This window comes from Gobio gobio (genome assembly GCF_949357685.1).
Source record: "Gobio gobio genome assembly, chromosome: 20".
In the NCBI taxonomy this organism is placed as follows: Eukaryota; Metazoa; Chordata; class Actinopteri; order Cypriniformes; family Gobionidae; genus Gobio; species Gobio gobio.
The window spans coordinates 33,760,826-33,774,565 of NC_137113.1; the positions used below are offsets into that span (position 1 = coordinate 33,760,826).

The 13,740-nt window shown below is 36.2% G+C and overlaps 1 protein-coding gene across 1 annotated transcript in view; it reads left to right on the plus strand.

The window, feature by feature from the left end:
- The first annotated feature begins 2,815 nt into the window (after window positions 1–2,815).
- Window positions 2,816–13,740, plus strand: part of ccser2b (coiled-coil serine-rich protein 2b) — a 100,357-nt gene continuing 89,432 nt past the window's right edge. The window contains exon 1 of the mRNA XM_079845713.1: window positions 2,816–3,074. The gene's annotated coding sequence lies outside the window, so the exon portion shown is untranslated. The remainder of the gene's footprint in view (window positions 3,075–13,740) is intronic.

Below are 13,740 nucleotides of genomic sequence, written 5' to 3' on the forward strand. Positions count from 1 at the left end.
AACCATGATCGGATGAGAAGAGTAAATCATTTTAAACTCTGATGAGAGCAGTTTCAGTACTATTGCTGCCTTCACGTGCTCTCGGAATTATCGTAAATACTAGTTTCCTAGGTAAACATTGCACATGAACGCCCTCACATTTTGAAACTTGAATGCAATGCGCTCGTAATCACGACTTCAGAAGTCGGCATCATCAAATTTCCGATAGCACGTGAAGGCAGCATAAGATACGGTGTAAATCCTGACTGGAAATCGTCACAGATACCATTTCTTTCTAAAAAGGAGCATAATTGTGAAGACACTACCTTTTCTAGTATTTTTGACAGAAAGGGTAGATTTGAGATTGGCCTGTAATTGACACATTTTGTAGGATCAAGTTGCGTTTTTTTAATAAGTGGTTTAATAATAGCCAACTTAAACGTTTTCGGTACATATCCTAATGTCAAGGATGAATTAATGATATAAAGAAGAGGATTTATAACCTCTACAAGCTTCTCTTTCAGTAGCTTAGTCGGTATAGGGTCGAGCATACATGTTGTTGAATTTGATGATTTAACGAGTTTAGCCAATTCTTCTTCTCCTATACCAGTGAATGAATGTAATTTTTCCTCAGTGACACAATGCTCTGTCTGATGTGATACTGTAGTAGACGGCTGCATGGTTATAATTTTTTCCCTAATATTATCAATCTTACACGTAAAGAAGTTCATAAAGTCATTACTGCTGTGCTGTTTACAAACATCAGAAGTTGAAGCTTTTTTTTGTTGGTTAATTTAGCAAATGTATCGAATAAATACCTAGGGTTGTGATTGTTTTCTTGTTTGGGATGCTGAGGAGATGAAACTGATGAGGAAGATTAATTACAAAGCAATCTTTAGTGGCGGCAGTGGTAGTCCTGCCATATTTGCAGCCTTAGCTAAATGAAGTATACATGATACTAAGTAATGATCTGAGATGTCATTGCTCTGCTGCAGAATTTCAACGGTATCAACATTTATTCCATGTGACAATATTAGGTCTAAAGAATGATTATATTATTAAATCGTTAATTTGTTTTTCTCTGGCTGCTTTTATTGTGTGTTTATAAAACACTTTCGTTATGGCTAGAGAAAATGGGTTCAGATGATGTTTGTTATTTGTAGTGCTGATCCCATTCAGAGTCTAATGCTCTGGTTATAGAGGTAATGTGTTATTCATTTTATTAATAATTATAGCCAGGTGATTCTACAGTAAGACATCCAGGACAGTTGGGGTAATCAAATAACATGCAGATTAAAAAATTTAAATAGTGCAACAAATTTTAATTCAAGCTTTACACAGACATCAAGAATCAGTGTATGAATCTCAACAATGGTGACAATCAAAAAAAAATGTGTTGTTCCAACCTAAAATAATTAGTTTGATCAACCTTTACAAAGTGGTTGCATGGATTTAAACTTTTCAGGTTAAACTAATTTAAATGATTTACTTGAGTCAATATCAAATATTTTGAGTGATTGATTACTTCTATTTTTTTTAAGCTGATCCAAGGTTTTTATTTTTTCAGTGAATAATCTTGGGGGGTTGACTCATTTAGTAGTCGTCAGGTTTTAGCCCAGGTTTCTGTCAAACACAGCACATCTAGATTATTATCTGTAATCATATAATTAACAACAAGCACTTTTGGGGAAAGGGATAGAATATTCAGCAACCCGAGCTTTATCATTTGTACATCTGTATCTGTTGTTTATTTGTTGGACATAAATAAAAATTTTCCCGTTTTGATGGTTTTTTATTTGTTTATTTGGATACCACTTAGGCAACCAGCCATTGAGTGATGATAGTCTGCTAAGTATCTCATCACTCCTTCTAATGGGGAGGGGACCATAACAAAAATATGATGAATATAGCTGATAATATCAACTATATAAACTGATTTCACAACTTTCACTTGCACTCATAGCAAGATATTTTCTTTATTTATCCTCTTTCGTGGAAAAGTATTTTCTTCTGTGTAGGAAGGCATTTCAAATCTTTACTTCAATCTCTTAATCTTTGGCAAAAGAGTTTTGAATCACGTTGTCTCTCTCATGGGAAGTGAATCACACTTTCCCTGTGTTGAAAGGCATGTGATTGGCTGATGATCAGCATCATGGTACCAACAAAGCCGGATTGGTTTGGTTTTATCAACTCAAATCTATTCCTGTAACCCTGACTTTGTTCAGCTATCATGGTACAGGCCCCTGGTGTTCCACACTCACGTCTGAGTACATAAACTTGATCCAAAATACCAAAACTTGATCCAAAATACTGCAAAAAATAATACAGTCTTCAGTGTCACATGATTCTCCAGAAATCATTCTATGCAGATTTGCTGCTCAAGAAATAATTGTCACTGACTGCCCTGATTAGCCAAGCTCTCAAACAGCACTAATAAAATAACACATTATCCAGACGCTTCTTATTTAATGTTTTTTTAGCATTATGCCTATATATAAATTTTTTTATGAGAACATGGATTAGTTTGTAAAAGTGGACCATGTTATGCTTGCATTTAAACCATTTTGTCCACCAGAGTGCGGCATTTTCAGCACTGCTGTCAGTGTGCTGTGTTTCAAGTGTCTAAATTATGGAATCATTTTCGAAAAAGAGTTTCGAAAAGCTCCGCTTCTATAACCACTAACTTGCTGACCGTTCCAAGATGGGTGCGCATATTATGCGGCATCTTCTTATGAAGATCATCATGATAGAGATAGACAGGCCCCAGCTCTGGCCCAAATCAGAAACAATGACAACGCCGCTAAGCAACGCCCATTTCCGGGTATACCCGCAGTATGAGGAATGCCGACGTCAGTGTCAGCTGTTTTTACACAACATGCTCTCATGCCGGCTGGACATACTTTCACAATAACATAGAATGTGATGAGGAGAACCAGTCCTCCAATCGACAACTGCATATCGAGTATCGACTGACCATCGGATCGGGTGGAAGCTTTAAGTGGCATTAAGCAGGTTTGACTCCTATGGTGGATTTCCACGCCCAGCTGCACTCGCCTTCAGTCGGATGAAATCGCACTGGCAGCCGTTCAGATAAGGTGTGGGTTCCCTTCTCACTGCACGCATATTTATTTTATTTATTTGTTATCTACGTATAGATTATAGTTTGCTCGTAGTGGTTTGATCATGTGAGTTGATGTGTTTTTGACTTTGTTTACATTCCCGGGTCATTATACTTTCAGTGGCAGATGTTTTCATCCACATTGATAACACTTCAGTGTAACTCTCTTTTGAATATAGGCTACATATTTTTTTTAAACGTAATGCTTAATTTTTGCAATAATAGTATTATTATTGTTACTTGCATTTTTTCTTTTGAAAGTAATTTATGAAGAGAATGTAAATACGCATTTTTCTTAATCAGCCAGGTAGCCTACACGTTTACAATTTAGCAATTTGTTGTTAATTGGCCAATAAATGAAATGTATAAAACATTATTTTACTAGGCTATTTATATATAAATATTTTGTGTGAAACATAGGCTACTTTTTAAAAGAATAATTTTATATTTTCCACCTGTGTTACTCTCTTATGTAATTTGTTAATCAAAGTGTCTTTGAATTAAACGAAGACCATGTGATACCACTGGTGAAAAGAACACCACTGACAAAAGAACATGACAGCAAATGATAAATTATTATTTTTGTTTTAAAAATCCAACAATTTAGTTTGACCTCAAAATTATTTATTAATATAGCAGAGAATTTTAAATGAGAAAAAAAAAAAATCTAAATGACTAAAAATCAGATGGAAATGTGAAGATAACGGATGATACACATCATGTTACACGTATGGCAATTCCTCTGTATATTTTAGTATATTGTGAGTTTATTAATTTTCACTTTTGTATCCATCCTCTTTTGGTTGGGTGCTGTCTTAACAAGATTTCTTATTAAACTTAGTAATTTGCAATTACTTATTTAGAAATTTGCTGATTTTTCCCTTTTCAAGTGGGTATATTAATCTTTTCCACATCTTTTAAAGCATTTTCCATGATAGCTATGCCAATTGATTGGTCCAAAGAACAAAACAACAACAATTAATGTTAACGCAACCTTCTTGTCTGTGTGATAAGAACAATTCAAGCAGGTGATATGAACACTTTTGTGGCGTTTTAAAGGTTTTAAAGGTCAGACACTGGTAATGATGGCCTTTAGGTAATGTGACACTCCCTTGCTACAAAAGGACTGATACTGATGTGGCCAAAACTGTCAAGGCCAATAATGATCTCTTATAATCTTTAATGATTCATAAGCTCTTGCGTAATGCAGGCTGCTTATAGATGCCTTTTGTAGCCTGTATGAAACAAATAATGATGCTGATCTCTGCTTACTCTCACTTGCTTTTAATGATAAGAAGGGGATTAAAAACGTTTTTTTTTTTTTGTCTAATATGATTATCAAGTAGTTAAGCTTTACTGATGCTAGTTAGTAGGGTGTTTGCTGTGGTTCAGAATATGCTGAGTGAAAATATCCATGTGCTATAATTACTGTGTGTGCCCCCCAACCCCACATAAACTCTTCTCTCTGCTGTTCTTGGCTTTCTCCGATATCTGATCTCCATAGATAATTCATGCTTTGGCCTCTCTGGCAGGGTTTGTGATGGTTGGGTGTGGTTTGTGCAGTAGTCTGGGCAAGCCAGAGGGTGTCTGTGCATGGTAGAGAAATGTCCCAGTTGTGCTATCAGGACATAGATACATTTGGTCAAAATGTTTTATGCTCTGCTGCTTTGGCAACCTATTAGCTTGGTTCCAAATCCAGGTGAGCTGCATACCTTATACCCTACTATATATATTTATATTTATATAAGGTATAAGGTATGCAGGTATGCAGCTCACCTGGATTTGGAACCAAGCTAATAGGTTGCCAAAGCAGCAGAGCATAAAACATTTTGTATAATATATACAATATATATTTGATATACACCTAATGCATATATTTGATTCAAAATACAGCAAAACATACTACAGTCTTCAGTGTCACATGATTCTTCAGAAATCATTCTAATATGCTGATTCATTGCTCAATAAATAATTGAGAAAAACTCCCTATAAACACACAAATTCAGCAATAATAAAATAACAGTCCAGACGCTTCTTATTTAATGTTTTTTAGCATAATATATTACAATTTTATGAGAACATGGATTAGTGGATGGATTAAGCTATGGATTGAGCTGCGTACCTTATCATATGTGATGAGAGATCCTTTTAAGACAGGTATTTATCATCTTTGACAGTAGGGGTGGGCAATATGATAAAATTTATATCATCATGATATCAATAGGTATTTTTTTCTGCAAATAATGTTATAACACCAACATTTTAGATATTAGCAAAATTTCACAATTCTTAAATGAACCTCAAGAAATATTAAAATAAGCTTCATGCTTCTTTTTAGATCATATGTTTATGTACAAATCACATGATACGGATTAATTCGAAATAGCTGATTTTAGGCATAATGCATGGATCCAATATTGGCACATCTGTTTCCCCCCACCCTCATTTTATTGTCTTGCGGTATGTTTACATGACACTTTTTATGCCTTTTGGTGGTTCATTTACACGACAACAGCGGTTAGGGTCTTTGAAAACGGGTTTCAAAGTGCAAGGTTTTGAAAACGATACCTTTACCGTCTCCATGTAAACAACAAAAACGCGAATTTAATTTGTGAAGACTGTGACGTCATGCACATGCGTATTACCTGTTCATGCATGAGTATTATGTGTTCGCAGAGTGTTTCTTGACAAAGTGACATTGCCAACTACTGGCCTGGCATGCGTAATACAGCCTTTTTAGTCGTTTTTCGCAGATCGCGTGAATGGGGATCGTTTTGATAACGTTGACGTCATTTTTTAGTACATCGTTGTCGTGTAAACACACCCTTAGTAGGATTGAGTAATCGTTACCCATCCAATCGGCATTTTTGTGTATTATGTCTTTCTTCAAAGCATTACAATACAAACTTCCCACACATATAATTGGTTGTTTATTTGGTTGAGTTTTTTAGTACTGGTTATTGAAAGTAAGAGCAAGTATTTTTCCTATACAGTAGCGAACATCAGCTCAGCTGATGGACAAAGAAGTGTTCATTCTGAATACAGATTTCTATGAGATATTTCTTGTGGTTATGTAATTATGTTGTATTAGATGTTCATTCGATTATTTTCATTAGTATGGTTTTCATAAATTAGTTATGCTGCCTTCACGTACTATTGGAATTGTAAATACGAGTTTCCTAGGTACAAATTGCACATGAATGCCCTCTGATGACGTGTTTACCACTGGGAAGTTTGGAAATAATTTTGATACACAAATGGCCGTGCCATAAGCTTTAAACATGGTGGCAGGGAGAACTACTGCTGTGACTGGTATGATTTATTTGTTCCCCCCTAAAACAGCTAGATCGTCTTGTCTTGACATTAATGTAGTGCATATTTACATACGAGTAATCATTTGAAGCATATTGTATGTTTTATACACAGTGAAAATAGCCTGCATTTGACCAAAATTGCTATCTGAATAGCATTGTAAATGTTTATATGGTTGTCAGTGCATGTGACTCTAAATATAATGTTGGTTTTAATAAGATTTTCCCAATAAATAGGCAAAAATAAACCTGGTGTCCTCCATGATTCCTGTTAATTCCGACAACTAAGCACTTGAATGCAACAAGCTCATAATCACGACATCTGAAGTTATGAAATTTCTGATAGCAGTTAATATAGCAACATAAAATATATCAAATACTTAATTAGTGTGAACTAACATGCTAGTAAAAAAAGTCAGCGTCTGAAGTAGACGCTGGCCTATGAGAAGGCATCAGAAATACAAAAGGAACCCTTTACAATTGATTAAAAATAGCTGAAGAAGAAGTGGTACTGTTGTAGAAACTGGAAACATAAGAGAAGAATATGAGTTTCTCACTGACATTTTGGATAACTCCGGAAAATAAGCTGATTTAAAAACAAAAACTAAATGTGTGTTTTTGTGTGCATTATTTGCACAGTGGCTTCGTTATTGTGTCTTGTTTGTTTAGTTCAGACGGACTATGCAAAGTTTGCTTGATGCAGCTTTGTTGCTCATTGTCTCCACATCAGGTGTTTTGCTCAGGTCTGGTGCTCTGAAATAGAGCAAGTCAATCCATAAAGGTAGCAACATAAAATAAGGAAAATAAGAACCTGCAGGTGGCCTTTAAGTGTTCTTTACATATTGCTTTGTTTTTTCAGCTTTTCATGGGCCATTAAATACATACAACAAAGGCCTTAACCATGTTAGATTCAGTCTTTTCACTAGACTTTTCTCTGCCTAAAGAAATATAAGGTTTTCAAAACAGTCACCTCTTCTTCCAGCCGTAGAAGTGCAGGTTGAAAAAACAAAATGACCAGATTATATTGGAAAATCTTTTTTTGCATCTTTCTCAAGGTGATGATACACAGGGCAACTTTCTGAATAATGTTGCTGGGCAATATTGCAGTCAACGGACAACTCGGCCCACGACTGATCTAAAGTATCCAGATAGAAATTTGTTGCCCATTCTCAATAGGAAAGTGTCCAAGCAACTTTGCTCAAAAAAGTTGCCCCGTGTATCATCATCTACAGTGTCTGTTTAGATGGAAGAGAGAGACTGTAGATTTTAAATCTACAGTGTATCTTTTGAAAACAAAGTATACTCTAGCTGACAATGAAGCTAGCGGATATGTTCAGTGCCATCGCTTTATGGGCAGCAGTGTAGCACTCCAACTTATGGTGCAGCTGGTCCTCAGATGGAAAAACGTGCCTCTACTTAGATTTATGCAAATCTGCAAAAAAATATGGCCACTCTTTAAATTAGGGTCCAATTCTCACTATTCACTAACTATTAACTATGACTTTTGCCTCAATAAATTACTGCTAATGAATAGTTAGTAAGTAGTTGTTAAGTTTAGGTATTGGGTAGGATTAAGGATGTAGAATATGGTCATACAGAATAAGGCATTAATATGTGCTTCATAATAAACAGTCAATATCATAGTAAAATACATGCTAATAAGCAACTAGTACTTAATAGTGAGAAATTGCACCCTAAACTAAAATACCTATGCATACAATTCACTGCAGTTTCCAACTGAAATGAATACAACTGACAGTAAAACAGCATTACATTTTATACACAACGATATTCATAAAGATAACAGTACAGAGGAGCAATATCAATGGAATCACTTTCAGAATTTTTTTTCCCCCCAGCTGATGAATGATAAAAACATTGACATCCAATCACAATCCATTCAACTTTAAAGAACTTGAATGTTTAATGCCCAGACTACATTGTACGATTTCGGGCTGTCCCAGACAAAAGATGACCAATCGAGACCATTTCTGTTGTTGTGGCTCCTAAATGGTGGTCCTAAGTTGTACAGTGAGAGAGGTTCAAAGACGGCCCTGGTCATGGTCTTGTGACCAAAGATAGCCTGTGATCATTTTCTTACAGGGTGAGAAATTTAGCATGATCACCTCACAGTGTTTCATAGCAGGTTTGCTGCTATGACCTACGTCTACTGACTAGCCAATAAAACTGCAACATGAAATGGTGTATTCAATATTATCCTCTTTTGCTTCCTCCTCTGTTTTTCAGCATACATAAAAACCATAATTGCCAAAGTGCGATTCATCTTGCTCTATTTGTTTAGCAATATTGTTTAGCAATATTATTCTGTTGATTATAAAAATGTTTTGGGAGATAATGTGATGAAGTGAACATCTTATAAGATGATGTGGATTTTAGATTTGTGTGATTTATAATGATCTTGTGACTATGAGATGATGTACTTCCTTTTTTCATGGAGGCTGGAGGGTGCATCATCTCTGATACGAATCAGATCTGTTGACTGCTATATGATTTTGAGACAGATGAGACAATTCAGTGGAAACAGAAAGCTATATTAAGAGCTGTGTGATGCGTAACACCTCAGTTGAAGGGGACTTGGGGGTCATCATCTCTGTTTAGCATGCAACCTCTAATTGTTTGTCAGTGTTTTCACCTTTAGCAGGGCTATAGACTTACACCGGATGCGGCTGTTGACTCTCAACAGCTAGAAACTGTCTACACTGGACGCGACAAAGTGACTGTTGCAAATCCATATGTCATTCCTATAAGAAGAATCACGAGTGCTTGGAGTACATCATTAATGAAATGAGACATCAGTTTATTGTCTGGGATTTGTCGTGTTGCATCGCTCCGCATCCAGTGTAGACAACATCACTGATTATAATGGGTTCTATTGACTTGCGTCGCATCACGCCCTTAAGTCCTTATAAGGCAAGTAATTCCACACTAAGCGGCCATCTTTGAAACGCCTCTCTGGCAGATATTTCAGTCATGCAAGTGCAGCTCCTTAGCCTGGGAAAACCCAGACAACTTCCGGCAAATTTAGATTTGCTCTGCAAGTAGTCTGGCAAAGAGCCCATTCAAGCCCATTTCTAATCCCTCGAAATCGCGGCACCAATCAGAAACGTGGGACGGGCTTTACAAGATGACGACAGCGCAGCGACGGTGAAGCAGATTTTGTACATTACAAAGATGGATGCCGCTGTGGAACATCACTCCTTCGAATCAGCTATCGCCTCTGTTTTAAGCGATTTAAACTTTTCCTTTTCGTTAAAACCCGAGCAAAGAACAACACTCGAAGCCTTCATATCTAAAAAAGATGTTATCGCTGTCTTACCGACTGGATTCGGCAAAAGTCTGACATACCAGCTTGCCCCTTTGGTGGCTAAACGAATGGGTCATAGCGAGAGCCCTCTGGTAGTGTTAATGTTTCACAAAATAAAGTTTCAAGTCCTTTTCAGGCGAGAATGTAGTTGTTTAAAGCTCAAATCTGTGGTTTATTTTTAAAGAGAGCGCCTTTTTGAAAATTTGATCTGCCGTTTTCGGAGTTGTGAGCTCCAGTGGATCAGCGGCGCTCAGCGCTCATTAACCCCGCCAAGAGCAGCCTTTCCTCGGCCAACCCTTCTGACATCTGCTGCTGGCTCTGATGTCTCTGTAGTGGTTAAACATTAGATATGATTCGTCTTGTGTAGATCTAACGGCTGATCTTTGCTCTCATGAATCTATAATTTGTTCCCTGACAGATCGTTTTGTCTGAGGGCAAAGTGAAGTTTCATAACTTTATTTTTTTTAAACTATTAAACTTTACCGTTGTAGTCTCCTAGCACTGACTTTGACTGAATTGCTTTATTTATTGTATAGCTTCTTATACCTTTTACTCATACTTTTATAATGGCTATTGATCACACATAAACTGACATTTAACAAAAAGAGACTGGGTTGTCTTTTATCTCATATTTCATTTTATTACAGTGATAATCATAGCCTATATATGCACACATATTAATGTTTATTTTAATTTTTTTAAATGTAAACGAAAAGAGGCCGGGTTTTTTTATATTTCGTTATACATGCATTGAAGATAATATGCATTGCCTGCACTACATTTGTGTGGCTATAATATGTTTAATATTTTTTTAATGAAAATGAAAAGAGGCAGAGTGGTGTTTTATCATATATTTCGTTTTATTGTAGCCTAAAATATACAAATATATACTGAGTGATACTGTCAAGAACGCTGCTTGTCCATTAGCAGAGTAGGCAGACTAGTGTCCTCCCGTCCTCGGGAGTTCGTTCTCCGGTGTCAAACTTGGCAAGTCACGGACGCAAGTCAGAAGTTTGCGTACGAAATATGTCATAAAACACCACTGCCTCATTTCATTTAAAAAAAAAAAATTCTTAAACATAATAGCCACACAAATGTGGTTCAGGCAACGCGTAGCTAGGCCTACATTGATTATCTTATATATTTATAATAAAACAGTATAAAACACCCTGCTTCTTTTCTTTTACATTAAAAAAATGATATATTAAACATTAATATGTGGTTTAGGTAAGGTGACCAGATTTCTGAAATGGAAACCGGGGACATTTCCTATTTGAGAACACAAGTACAGAGCAGAACGCATATTGAGAAGCAGCCAGAGTCTCAGATGTTTCTCCGTCGCTCTGCATATGTCATCATCTTCATCGCTCTGATTGGTTTTAGGTCTATCCAATTGCTCCCAGAGGCATTTCAGCGACGTCCGTTGGTGACGCCCCTTTGGAAATGATTTGTCTATGAAGCTTTGCCAGACCATAACTCAGTTAGCCTACTACTGAGATTGGTCTGGTTTTAACCAGGCTAGCAGCTCCTATCTCTTTGAAGGGGGAAAATATTAAATTCTCTGAAACGTCTTTGGAGGCGGCTTATGGTAGAGAAATGAACTTTCAATTCACAGGCAAAAGCACTGGTGGACATTCCTGCAGTCAGCATGCCAATTGCACGCTCCCTCAAAACTTGCGACATCTGTGGCATTGTGCTGTGTGATAACACATTTAAGAGTGGCCTTTTATTGTGGCCAGCCTAAGGCACACCTGTGCAATAATCATGTTGTTTAATCAGCATCTTGATATGCCACACCTGTGAGGTGGATGGATTATCTCGGAAAAGGAGAAGTGCTCACTAACACAGATTGAGACAGATTTGTGAACAATTTTGAGAGAAATGGGGCTTTTGTGTACATAAAAAAAGTCTTAGATCTTTGAGTTCAGCTCATCAAAAATGGGGGCAAAAACAAAAGTGTTGCATTTATAATTTTGTTCAGTGTAGTATTGTGCAAGGAACTGCATGGAATTAAGTAGTGATTGATCAATATCTGCCCCCTAATCATAATTTGTGTGAAAAGGAATAAATATTGCTTTACTGCTGCTACTGCTAGTGTTCATTTCAGCTGGACATTGCAGTGAATTGTATGTATAGGCACATTTTTCAAACGAAATATTCCCTTTTTGTTGAAATATTCCTCATTATCACAAATCAATATCATTATCAGCATGCCTTAGGCTAACCTTTAACCTTTCACACCTGTAATGGAAGACAAACTATTTTCTGTGACAGCAGGTTTGTAACTTCTAGAAGGTTGTTATGTTGTCTGTGCTTTGTGAAAGGCTAGGTGGTATGATTTATACTGTTTATACCATAGTAGATATTATGTATTTGAGCAGAAATGCTTTACATTACACAAATGAGTTTCAAAGAAAAATTGAAAAAATTGAAAAAACATAGATTGGGATATGCATAAAACAATTCAAGGTGATGAAGAACTTGTTATTAAGGGCGTGATGTAAAGTGGAGATTAGTTAATTACAGTTGACAAGCAATATCACAATTTGTCATATAATACAGGATAATCATAATTTATGTTTATGTTGTGTCACAGGAATGTAAGTGAATAATCTAATATTTTGGTTTGCATCCATACATTTTCAAATAAAAAAAGTAAATAAGTTTCATTTGTGAAGTATTTAATTAATTTTATTTTCAAAAATAGGAATGATTATACAAATATATACATATTTTATGATGACTTGCATATTATGATTATATTGCTACTGTTACAGTGTCCTCCACTAATATTGGCACCCTATGAGAAAATAAATCTGCATTGTTTATCCTTTTGATTTTTATTTTAAAAAATCCACAGTAAATCATTAAGTAAAAAAGTAAAACAATTAAAAGTGGGGGGAAAATCTCATTATGACATAAATGTTTTTCTCTAGTTCACGTTGGCTACAATTATTGGCACCCAATTATTGCAACCTCCTTTTCCCAAGATAACCACTCTAAGTCTTCTCCTATAATGCCTTATGAGTTTGGAGAACACCTGACAAGAGATCAGAGACCATTCCTTCATATAGAATCTCTCCAAATCCTTCATATTCCCAGATCCATGTTGGTGCTTCTTCTCTTCAGTTCACCCCACTCATTTTCTATGGGGTTATGGTCAGGGAACTGGGACGGCCATGCAGAAGCTTCATTTTGTGCTCAGTAACACATTTTTGTGTTGATTTTGTTGTTTGTTTTGGATCATTGTCCAGATGGAAGATCCAACCACGGCCCATTATAAGATTTCTAGCAGAAGAGGTCAGGTTTTGATTTTTTTTATTTTTTTTATCTGTTGACATTTGCTGGATTCTATGATACCATGTATCTGAACAAGATGTCTAGGACCTCCAGCAAAGGAATAGGCTCACAACATTAAATATATTATTATATTAGTATATTTAACCATGGGTATGGGGTACTTTTTATCCATGTTTGCACAAACCCCATCTGGTGGTTTTGCTGCTAAAACTACTTTGTAGTTTCATCTGACCATAGAACCAGGTCCATTTTGAAGTTCCAGTCGTGTCTGACTGATTTTTCTTACCTCTCCCAAACAGCTTGTGGTACCAAGAAGTTCCTATCAACTAAATCTGCCTGGAAGAGGACATGTGTCTATATTGTCCTAATGCGCAGTGAGGAGGAGATTTTGAGTGTACAAAGACTCTCCAAGGATCACAGCTGAATTGCAGAGATTAGTTGAGTCTCGGGGTCAGAAAGCCTAAACAAATGTTATTAATTATTGCCCTGATGGTGGAAATGTAAATGTTCAATTCTTTAGCTATTTTCTTACAGACACTTTCTATTTTGTGAAGCTCAACAATCTTTTGCTGCACATCAGAACTATATTCTTTGGTTCTTTGGTTTTATTGTGAAGAATGAATCAGGGAATTCGGCCTTTGTGTTTCCTCATTTTTATACTCCTGTGGAACAGGATGTCATGGCTGGACAATTTTCCTAGTCACCCT